Source organism: Alosa sapidissima, chromosome 8 (assembly GCF_018492685.1).
Source record: "Alosa sapidissima isolate fAloSap1 chromosome 8, fAloSap1.pri, whole genome shotgun sequence".
Lineage (NCBI taxonomy): Eukaryota > Metazoa > Chordata > Actinopteri > Clupeiformes > Clupeidae > Alosa > Alosa sapidissima.
Window position 1 is genome coordinate 24,403,576 of NC_055964.1, and position 12,042 is coordinate 24,415,617.

The following is a 12,042-nucleotide window of genomic DNA, read 5'->3' on the forward strand; positions in this document are numbered from 1 at the left end:
ACAAGTATCTGAAACTGTTCTACAATTCCGCCGTCATCGGAGGTGAAAAGTCACATGCCTAAATATAGTAGCCCATAATTTATTTGTCTCAACAACCTGTTCATAACCAAAATACAATGTTTTTGTATAATAGACCTACTGATACAATCAAGGATGCAAAACAGATCAAATGTGAAAGGCAGTTCTGTATCTTGTTGTTTCTTTGACAGATGCATGGATGGTGCCAACATCACCCAGGAGATGTCACTCTTCTGCCATGTTATTTTCATTATCCCACAAGAATGGCTTAGGCCTACCAGCCTAAACACACACACACACACACACATACACACACACACCAATTTTACCTTGCACGTAGGCCTACACTAGTTTTAGGGCCCGTCCCAATACCTCCCCTTCCCCTAGATTTTTGCCCTAACCCTCGTTTTTGCGCGTGCACGTGTAGGGGTAGGGTGTCCCATTTAGGGAGCAAGGGGAAGTGCTATTTTCCCCTTAAAATCAACCCTCAAAATATAGCCAGGCCCGATGCAGGCTTAAAACGAAGTGGGAGATGAAATTACCCAGGATACCGACCACCAACAAGATAGCTGACACCGCTGGAAAGGAAGAAGCATAAATAAATTTACATTACATTATTACATTACATTACATTTGGCTGACGCTTTTTAACCAAAGCGACTAACAACATGGTAAACAGTAAGTTTTTAGAACAATTCTCACAATTTTAGGACAGTTTAAAAAAAAACATTAGAGTACAGTAAGAATAAGTGCGTCGGTGAGTGCTGTTTTTAACAGTTACTTGTCAGTTTAAAACGGCTGGTGAGTGCTAGGATCAGTAAGACTTGTTGTAAGTGTTGCTATGAGAGTAGATGTTCTCTAAAGAGCTGGGTCTTCAGGAGTTTTTTGAAAGTGGAAAAGGATGTCCCTGCCCTTGTAGGAACTGGCAGTGTGTTCCACCAACGAGGAACAACAGATGAGAAAAGTTTGGTTTGGCTTGAGCGTACCGGTGGTAGAGCTAGACGTCGTTCGTCAGAGGAGCGCAGCGGTCTGGAGGTAGTGTAAGTCTGTATGAGGGCATTCAAGTAGGTGGGAGCAGAACCGGAGACTACTTTGTAGGCAAGCGTTAGAGACTTGAATTTGATACGCATATTAAAGAATAAGCATATTAACATTTTGAAATATGTTGGAATATGTTAGTTTAATGCACATCCAATGGACTGTTGAGTTTTGAACACTAATGTTAGAAAATATTTCACAAAGCTATCTGACGATGCTCATGATATCTGCTGAGTGCTTTGAGAGAGTCTGCCCATCAAATAACGTTATATATCTGATTTGGGTAGTTTTGTCAATATTTAGGATGTGTGTTCTGGCGTTCACATGAACACTAATATCTTTGTTGATTAACCACATAGATAAACCAGCACAGCCCACAAAACAGTCAACATGACCGCTGGAACCGGCATGTTCCTGAATGAAAATAGTAGCAGGCTACTACCAGACACGTCGGCGCTGCGCGTGATGTAGGTGAGCATGTTCGCTACGCTAATTTGCATTGTGGTGTCCCAATTCATAGGGAAATATCTTCACCCCCACTTCCCTTGTCGAAGGGACTTGAGGGCAATCAAAACCAAGTGGAAGTTTTAGGGGGGGAGAAATGGGACGGGCCCTTACTCTGCACATATAAAATCTCAAAAATATTCCGCTTTTACTTAAAAGTATAGTGATGGAGATGTGCAAGTGCGGTATGTGTGAAGTAAAAGTAGTATGTGTATGTGCGTTTTACATGGATGTGCAAGACAAAAGTAGTGTATGTGCGAAGTAAAAGTAGTATGTGAGCTTTTGATGAGGATGTGCAAGTCAAAATTGGTTTATGTACAAGCTTATCATTTGCATGTGGAAGAAAGTGTAGTGTATGTGCAAGCTTTCTATGTGTGCATGTGCAAGCATTTTTATGTAGCCGACATATGCAAGAAAAAGTAGTAGCCTACATGTGTATAGGCCTAAGCTTTTATTGCATTTATGCAACCTATTCTTGATATGGCCTAGGGCGCCTAAAATATAGGAGATTTTCATACAGTCTTTGGTATTGACTTAGTGAATAGACGTATGTACACAAAATCCAATTTTGTGAATCCTATCCCTGGATCTAAATAGTGCATGACTTGTAAATGTCATAATGTTAGGCTGTATTTCACTTGCTGTAGGATGTGGCCCATCTGATAAGCTTGAGGTTGTCAGGGAGAAAGATGGAGGTGAGGAAAGCACATTTGTAACTGCATTTGTATCAGGCCATTAATTCATGTTTCTAATTTTTGAAAACTAGCCATTGGCCAATGAGCCATACTCTGTTTGAAATACACCAACTCAACGAGTCCCCACAGTCTGAATGCCAGAGGCTGAATGATTTCCCAGCCTCTAACACCAGAAAAGCCAGCCCAGTGGAAATACAAATCCACACAATCCAGTCCCACCATTTAAACTAAATAAACAATATTTTTGACTGATGGACAAAGCTATGACCACCAGACGCATGATCCCAAATCAAGCCATATAAATGCTATCTGGTTTTAAATAGACAATTTATAACATCAGTGACAGGGTTGGAAAAACACAGGATAACATCACCCAGACCATAATGGGCCAGCATAGCTAACTTGGTTACGCAGAGAACACAGGTTGTGCTAGCCCAGACAGACTTCAAAAGCAGTAGCAAATTGGCAACATTTTTTATACCAAAATACTTTCTCATTGATTTTTATTACCTTTTGTGATGAAGCAAAATTGCTGCTATTTAGGTACAGTGGTGTGTGTTCCATTCAAATGCCACAGCCTTGACAGCCACTGCTATTGATCTTTCTTTATAGCTTGGTAGCTAATTCTATTGATCTTCACGGTTCATGGCTTAAACAGCATTGTATATCCTATAGTATCCTATATCCTATCCTATCCTATCCTATATTTTGATTAAATGAGGTCATAGTGTCCGTTTCATTCAATATATTACATTTGTATGTGGTATATAAGTATGTATGTAGTGTATACACACGGCACTGTAACTAAATACAATTTTGCATGTTCTCTCTCTCTTTCTCTCTCTCTCTCCCTCTTCCCTTCCCTCTATCTGTCTATCTTGGTCTGTCTTGTTTCCTTTCGCTGTCTCATCAATCTATCATTTATTAGTGATTAGATTAGGACAACTAGAACAACTGTTCTAATCTTTATAAGTGATGGCCACAACTACACATTTTGCATTATTCATCACAATAAGGTGACATCTCATTGCAATTGAGACATGTTTCCAAAACCCCATTTAAATCACAATCCATTCAGCAATGGGCAAAAATCTAAATTCATGTTTCATAAGACTGCAATGCAATCACTTTTATCTCCTTACTGTCAGCCTCTTTTATTTCATTTTGCAGAATGAGAGAAGTGTCAACCGATTGCACAGAACCACTGAAACACTCTCTAATGACTTTTCCTCCGATAAATGCTGCTCTATTGAAAATGTTAATAACCTGTTGGTTCATTAAATGAGTTTGCCTTGGGAGATTGCGCTGTGTAGTTTACAGAAATATACGATAAGCCATTGAAAATGACCAGCAGTATCAGGGGCCAACAGCCCCCTCCTATCAGCCTCAATTTATAACAACAGCCTATTTGACCTGTCATCAATCATTTGCCAGAATGTCCTTTTATGTGAATTAAAATTAGATATGTAAATTCTGTTTGCGTATAGGCGGAACTCATTGGTAAGACTTCGGAATGTGCAGTGACTGAGAAGCTCCCCTTTGCATTAATATGACTTGCAGGTCTCTAGGCGCCTTTTAAATATTTACGAGTCAAATATTAAAGTTGGTTCTCAGAGGTGCCTGAATCAAAATGACATTTATGATAAATGTTTGCCTGAATTTTATTTTTCACCTCTTACATCATAGAAATATATGTAGCATGGTTGTGTCGTCACCCACTGTGGCGTGCAGTCAAGCACATTTTCCCGCTTATATGTGAAATGAAATAAGAGACAGGAGGTGGCCAACGACTGCTTTGCCTTCTGGTCACTTCCTGACGCTTGGCCTTTGGTTTAATAGCCTTCACCAGCTTATGTCACACCACCAGCTCCATTTTCCTCAACGGACCTGTAGTTCCGTTTTCTGGAACATTTTTTTGGGAAACCTGTGCCAGCCCAAATAGTTTTTGGCGCGTCACTACCTCCTCCAGCCAGGCTGAAAAAAGGAAGAGGTGTCCTGTCAGTCCAAATTTAAGCTAACATGCCCTGAGGTGAAGTTGCATCACTACCCTCAAAATGTGAATAAGTGTGGATAATTCTCCCGAAGATAGTAACACTGCTTTCAGTTATTTACCAGAAACAGCATACTTCACTGTCAGACAGTCTAGGAGAGCTTATCTTTTGATTGGATCTGAGCTGGACTGATACTGTCTGTGATTTATCTAAAGGTCTCACTTGGGCTGTGTTGTACATGGCTGGCCTTGTGCTGTGTCATCTTGGCGTTGCTGAAATCCCAGAGGTGCATCAAAGCAGGAAGATAAATCAGCTATTATGTAAGATCAGTTAACTTTTGTACCCTTTCGCACAGGTCTCCAGTTATATGGTCGTAGTCGGGAAGCTCTTGACATTTACGTGCAATCAAATTGGCATTCAGGAGAGCAGGGCACCATGCCCCCATCGCCACCATCGCCTCTATTCTCCCAGGCATACTGCTGCAGCCCTAGCTAGTCATTACCTCCTTTCAGGGAATAGAGGCATAAGAGGAGCCGGGGTGGGTGGGTGGTGGTGGGGGGGTAAGTGACTTGTTTTTGTTTGGCCAAGCTGAAGGAAGCTAAGCGTCTGCTATTGTCATTAATGGCAGAACATTCCGAACAGGCTGTTAAAAATATCACCGTGGGGGTCAGAGGGGGGAGGCGGCTGTTGCAATACGGCTGGAGTGCTCAGAAAAGAAACTCTGGACATTGAGTGGAAAATGAGTCCTTGGTGAAAAATGCTATGTTACACATTGCATGCAATATTCCCTAATGATCCTGAGGATGCCAATGGGAATTAAGATATAGGATGTCTGTTCAAGGCATTTAGGAATGCTTCTAATGATTATGTAATAGGTATGAAAATACCGTTTGTTTACCTTCAGGATATATAATGTACTACAGTTTGTGATGAAACACTTTTGCAGTCCAATTAATCATTTATCTATTTCTTAGTTATTTTATGGTCATGCACATTATCTCACATTCATAGTCACATGGTGTGTTGTGGATATGTATAACATATGTGCCTATCACATCATTCTTACTTGAGTATCCTGTTCGTCAAGAGGAAAGAGTGTTTCGGGCTCTGCGCTGCGCTGCTGCTGTGACAGGAGAGGTGCATAGTGACAAGAGAGTATTTCCCTCCTGTGGGGGAACCAGCCGTCATTTTCTTGGCTGTCTGCATTCCACTGCAAGGAAACGGAACCATTCACAATTCAATGACTTTCCTGAAAATAAATGAAAATCTCAACATTCTTGTCAGTCCTTTTCAGATTGTTGGATAAGAAAATACGTGGTCAAAAGAAATGCTCTAAAAGGAGTTATTATCTTGCATACTTTCAGTGGCACCTGTGCTGGATCTGTTAACTGGGTTGGAATGCTAAAGCCATATGACCTGTTCTGTGATTAAATCTGATATTTGAACAGTGACCATTAAAAAATACGTTTCATAAGCACTGCCATTTCGTGGTGTTACCTTGACGACAAGGCTTTATCAAAGTACCTTTAAGCCAGTCTCTTAAGAATTTGCTTTTAAGTACTTTCTAATCTAGAGTGTCACTGCATATATAATTGATGACAATTCTGTTTTGCAATACTCTGTTTGGCACACAGTGAGGTGAAGCACACTTCTCGCAGTGAGCTGCCTGCTACAGTGGCGCTCGGGGAGCAGTGAGGGGTTAGGTGCCTTGCACAAGGGCACTTCAGCCGTTCCTACTGGTCGGGGTTCAAACTAGCAACCCTCCGGTTACAAGTCCGAAGCGCTAACCAGTAGGCCACGGAATTGGTTATTGTGGAACTGAAGAGCACACTGGAAGTAAAGCTGGTAAAGAGTGCTTGAGGGAAATCATTAACAACATATCGATGTGCAAGCTGTGGTAGCATAGTCATTTTCCACCAATAGCCTACACTGTTTATACATTGGATGTGTCTGTCTTTTGTTTACACATCACTATATGCAGGGATGTAGAGGAGTGAAGTACATTTGTGATAGACCTCTAGGCTGTCTTTAAAAAGTCATAGGCTATTTATGCGTACCCCTCAGGCCTGTAGGGAAAGCTGCGCAGCTCAATCAGTCCAGCGGGGACGGCCTTTGGGAACTTTGTCAAAGCTACAGTTGGGAGTAATGTAGCAGAAAGGAGGGGAAGGCACGTTATTGAACAGCACAGCAGATCAATTGATCCAGTTGGTACAGCCGACATTTGGCAGACGCAGCGGTCTGTCCTCTGCCACGACTCCGTGTCATCGCCTGGCAACTCATTGAACAATGACACTGATTAGGCCGTAGCAGCAGGCATCGCATTTATGGCTGCACCTCTGGCTGAAATCCGGAGGGAGGACAGTTTCCATGCCAACAGGACTTCCTGGCACACAAAAGTCCATGAGTTGCGACTCTCACTTCAGAGACGGTCTGACGAGCTGTACAGCGACAGGCACACAACTGCTCTGCAAATGACCCTCCATCTCTACCCTCTTGGCTTAGTTCCCCAGAATGCATTCATTATAAACAGAGTCAACGCCCTAGCAGACACAACATGTAATATAAAACATAGCCGACAGCTGGTTCACTTAAGTTAATCAGAGGATGCCATTGAGATGCTGAAGATCCCATCTTCAAGCAATGAAATCAATCAGTTGAAACATTTAGATATATGTAGGCTAGCGGTTTACAGCTGGCCTCCTTTAATGTACATAAATGTATTTTTTTTAGTGAAAAGTACTTTCCTTTTATTCACCCAGGGTCATATACAGTACACTCAGAGAAAGGAGATAGGCTACACAATGTAAACACAGTCTATATCCATCTGCCCAGCTCTATATGTTATATATGTTACTAAAATAGCATGTCTCCTTGCATTATCTCAGTTGCTGTTTGAGTTTCAAACCCATTAACCTTTCCTTGATATGTTGGAGCAGGTCATTAGTGTTTTGTCAGCAGAGCACAGAGTGGTCGACTTCGCCGTTTGCTTTTCCCATTTTCACTTAATTAGTGGTGAGATCAGGCTAAATGAACTGGTTAGATAAATAATATCAAAAATATCCTTGGTGCGAAGGCCATAAATAGAATTTGTTAGAGTTCTCTGTGGGTGCAATGTCCTCACCTTTGTGGTCTATAAATCAGGCAAGACTATTTTCTCTTGACAGAAGTGTGACCCTGACAAGCGCAATTTTATTGGAACTGCTCACAGATTGGTGGGTGTGCGATCAATTCAAAGCCTTGGTAAAGTCCTGTAATAAAACAACTTGAGAGTGCTGGCATTTGATAAAGCTCAGATCTCACTTGAGCCGGGCTCTTCAGTGGCGGTGGCGGGCAAGTCTCTCCTTCACTCTGATGGATGGAGGAGGGCTTTACCCCTCCTGTTGTGTTGCTTTTGTGTTTGTTTTCCTCTTCTTTGCAGTTAGTCATGGACTCAGACAGGTGCATTTGCCAGCCAAGTTATCACCATAAATAATTTAGCAAACAACTGCTGGCTGGTGTTTATTGGCCTCTCGCTGACTGCAGCCGTAAATGAACCCAAATGCAGTCGATTGAAGACTTTTTCTCAGAAAAAAGAAAACATATCTCCTGCTTGAAGGCTAAGCCTAAATCCAAACATTTCATATTCCAGCAGTAATGAATCAAATATGTATAATTTGGCCAATTTATGCCTCCAGCAGATAGCTATAAAGGGAAAAAAACACCTGTTCCGCCCTTGTCACAGTTCCTTCTTGTCTCTCTCAGACTCTCTACTTCATGTGCCCTTATAGTGTGCATATAGGTCTGTGGAATAAGCTTCCATTATCATGGAAAAGGCCAGGCCACCCAGGCAAGCTAGACCAAGAGCAGGGGCCAACAGAAAGAGCAGAGTTACTACTGCAGAGATGTGCGTCAGTCCCTGAGATTTTTTTTTTCCTGAGAAAAATTGAACCTGACATGCTCGCTGGGGTATGTCGAGTTAAAGAGCAGCTAAAAGACAAATCCAAAATCCACTGACAATCTATTTATAACACCCCGTGTTCCCAAGAAGAGAAATATTGTCACTGAATATGTCACTGTCATGCCATTCATCTGCTGTCCTCCCAGCCATCATTTCACTGGGTCTGCGCTGCAGAATGTGTGTCTTGTCGGGCTTTTCATGAGTCTTTTCCTTATCCAAGCTCTGCTGGATTTTGATTCACACTTAGCAGAACTGGAATAAGTCTTAAGACTCAATGAGAGTTCTTTTTTTACGAGCTGAGGTGGCCTCACTGATGCCTGAGGAAAATGTACATTTCAACAGACAGGACCCATATGTGGCTTGAGGGGGAAATGACATCTCCCAGCGGAGGCACAGACCAAATTACAGGGTGGCAGCTGTCTACAATAGGTTTCACTGGAGCACAGCAGTGGCTGTCCGAAAGCAAAGTGTCCATGGGATGGAGGGGGGTGCATATTGTTTCTGGCCGACAAGGGAAGTGAGAATTGCACTAAATATGGGAAGGTCTATATATGGGAAATGTCCAAGGTCTTTGGGTTCCCCTGCAATCACTTTCTTGTTTCCTTCAAACATTCTTCACACCAACTTTTGCAGCTGACAAAACATGTTCATGCTCCTGCAGGCATTAAAAAAGCTGTGAGATGTTGTGTTAGATCTGAGGGAGTGTTATTTCTGGAAAGTAAATCCTACAATTGACAGAGGCCTTGCTGCACTGTAATATGTTAGGATTCACCAGTCAGTTTCAGAGTGACGCAGAAAACGTCCTGGAATTTGTAATGTTGTGAAACCATATAGAAAAAAAAGGTGTTATCCAGTTATTCAATTGGTAATAATCCCTATACAATTATTAATATGTTCTCAGACAATGATACAAAATTGATCAATAATTATAATGTTCTGTGTTAAAATGAAGTATGGTGCTATGATGGGTCACAGAGAGGTAAATGCAACAGCCTGACAAGCAGGTTGCACTTCTGTGCTGCCAAATTAAATAACTGTTTAATATGCCCGTCATCATGTTCTGCTGTGGTGAGGTCATTTTCCCTCCTATCTTTTCTTCTCCTCTCCGAGTTCTCTTCCCCAAGCCAATGCTTTTCTGTGTTCAGCAAATGCAAGTGTGGGCTTGTGAATTTATCAAGTCAATCAAACTTAAAATAAGTATTTTTTTTTAAGTTAAGTTAACTTATTGAAATTTACAGTGATACATTTCTCATAATCTTTATTCTCCAAGCCTTGACCTTATGGTGACCTTGATGGTTGATTGCTGGTGACCTGACTGGTGACCTTGGTGTGACTGTGGTAAATAGTATGTTTTAAACCAGCGCTCACACACAAAAAATGCTTAATTCGTTTTTGAATTAGCATCTCCATAAATTCCATCCAATCTTGAAGAGATTCTGTGTTGAGGTCTTAGTAAAAGTCAGTAAAAGTCTGTTTTTCTGTGGCATGAGTCCAATGTTCAAGTTGTGTTGAGCCATATAACTTCATGGGAAAATTCACAGGTGGCATCCTACCTCCAAAAAGAGAGGGCGGCTGTTTAGTCTGTTTGTTCAATCTCCATTATTTAAGCCATCAAGCTCACATGGACTTCATCATTCTGTCAAAGTTTTTTCCCTTTTTGCACTTAGTAGTACATGTATTTGTATAGAGTTTCTGATCACACACCCCATAACACATTCATCTTGTTTAATCAATCATATAACACATGTAATTTACAATATTGATAACAATGCCAACACCCCTCAAAAGAATACAATGGTGAATATTTTAAAATATAAATGTTTGTGTGAATCCCTAACCTCATAATACAATATGGAAATCTGTATAGTGGGCAAAAGAGCCCATTGATCATAGCTCGAGCAAATGTTCTAAAATGGTACTCATCTCGTCACTCTGCTTAAATGTTCCTTTAATTTGACCATTCCAATTCAGTTATTGTCACGGTAATTTATTTACATTCTGTGCAATCAGTGGCGCGGGCCGCAGTATGCAATCTGAAGCGGTCCAGTCCCCAGGCCAGTGGCATGCAGTGATATTATGCAGAGCAAACCCGATTTCCCCAAGCCAGTGGCGCACACACGCACACACACACACACACACACACACACACACACACACACACACACACACACACACACACACATTACCTAAGCGACTGACTGCGGTGGAGCTGTAGCAGGAAGGACAAGTGGAGAATGGGCAGGCCTACAGGAGAGGACAGAGCAACTGTAGATCTAATGCATGCTAGACTGATTCTTTCCCTTTCATTTGGTTAATGTAATTTGGTCCTAATAAAGAGCCATCTACGGTATAGCTTAGCCTAGCCTCACTCCCCACCAGCGATCTCCAGACCCAGGAGCCCTGGACATTTCCATTCATTACTGTCTCCAGCAGGAAGACAAAATCTTGATTAGGTGGCCTTAAAAGGGTCCAGTGCTGCCTGTGCGACTTCACTGTTAGACCAAAGCAAAAGTGACTGGTGCCTTCCCTGAATGGTTTGCATTCAGCCTATCTTCCTCTATTCTATGGCACATGCAATATGTGGTGATTAAATAAATATTCCCTCATTTGTGTCACACAATCATAATTTGTTACATTTCCTTTCATTTTGTTTGTTTGTTGCTGCCACCCCTTCAAAGCTGTCATCATTTCAAACAAATGGTGCCATGTAGCTTTTTCCTTTTTTCTGGTGTCATACACTTTCAATTTGGGAAACAGCTTCCAACATGCTATACCGCAAAGGCCAATCCCATGCAAAATTGGTCGGATCTGGGAGACTGAGAGGGCTATCCATCATCCTTGAATGCCAAATGCATTGTGGCCTTTCTCCTCGAGGCGAGGTAATTTAGGACCTTGTGGATTTATGGGAATTTGAGGCAGTGGCGCTGTGGCCTACTCTGCTCAGATGGCACCTTTTTTTTTTTTTTTTTCGTTCGATATTCTAGCCCGGGCCTTGTCTGTCTGAGTTTCATATGGAGATTCAGAGGGCGAACACGTAAAACGGATGAAGAGGAAGAGCCAGGGGAAGCTTGGTCATTACCATCGTGGGGCGGAGGAAGCAGAAATCAATTGAATGGCTTTGTGCTTCTATTCTGATTGTTTGTCCAGCACCCAGGGGCCATTGATTTCATGACCCCCTCAAGTCTCCTGCTTAACCATTCACTCCCCCCTAACTCTCATGCCACATAATCTAGTCAGATTCCCCACCCCAAATTAATCAAATGTGACCGAAAAACTACATTTTTCAAACAAAACATTAGTTTCTTGCTTCTGAGGTAATGCCACACTTCTAAAGAATGGTCACAGAATGTGTACTGATGTATTGAAGTGCACTGTATGTAAACCAGCCTAGTTAGATTGAATATCACCAGGAAATATTGACAGAAGTAAAGTCACAAAGTGGTGACTCCGTGTGACACTTTTGGGGTCAGACTACGGAAGGACAAAACAAGTGGCCACACAAAGAGAACAGTATGGAGCTCTTTGATTTGTTCTTTCCTGAAAGTGACTGTGCCAATTATCTACTCAGCAACCATCAGTACCGGAACATCAAAGCAAATTAAAAATCTATTTTCGCATGTACTGGATCACATGTCCTTCAAATCAGTGTATTATTAATGATTTATTAATATTATCACTGATTATTATTAATGATTTAAATTATGACTATTTTTATAAGTGAACTAAATAAAAAAATCAAATCAATTCACCAAATGATAAATGCTGATAAATATTATGAAGGTCATTAAAGCGCAGTCCATTGTTAATAAAACTATTCCGTCTGACCCGTCCTCTTCTACTGTCAATGAGTGCCAGGACT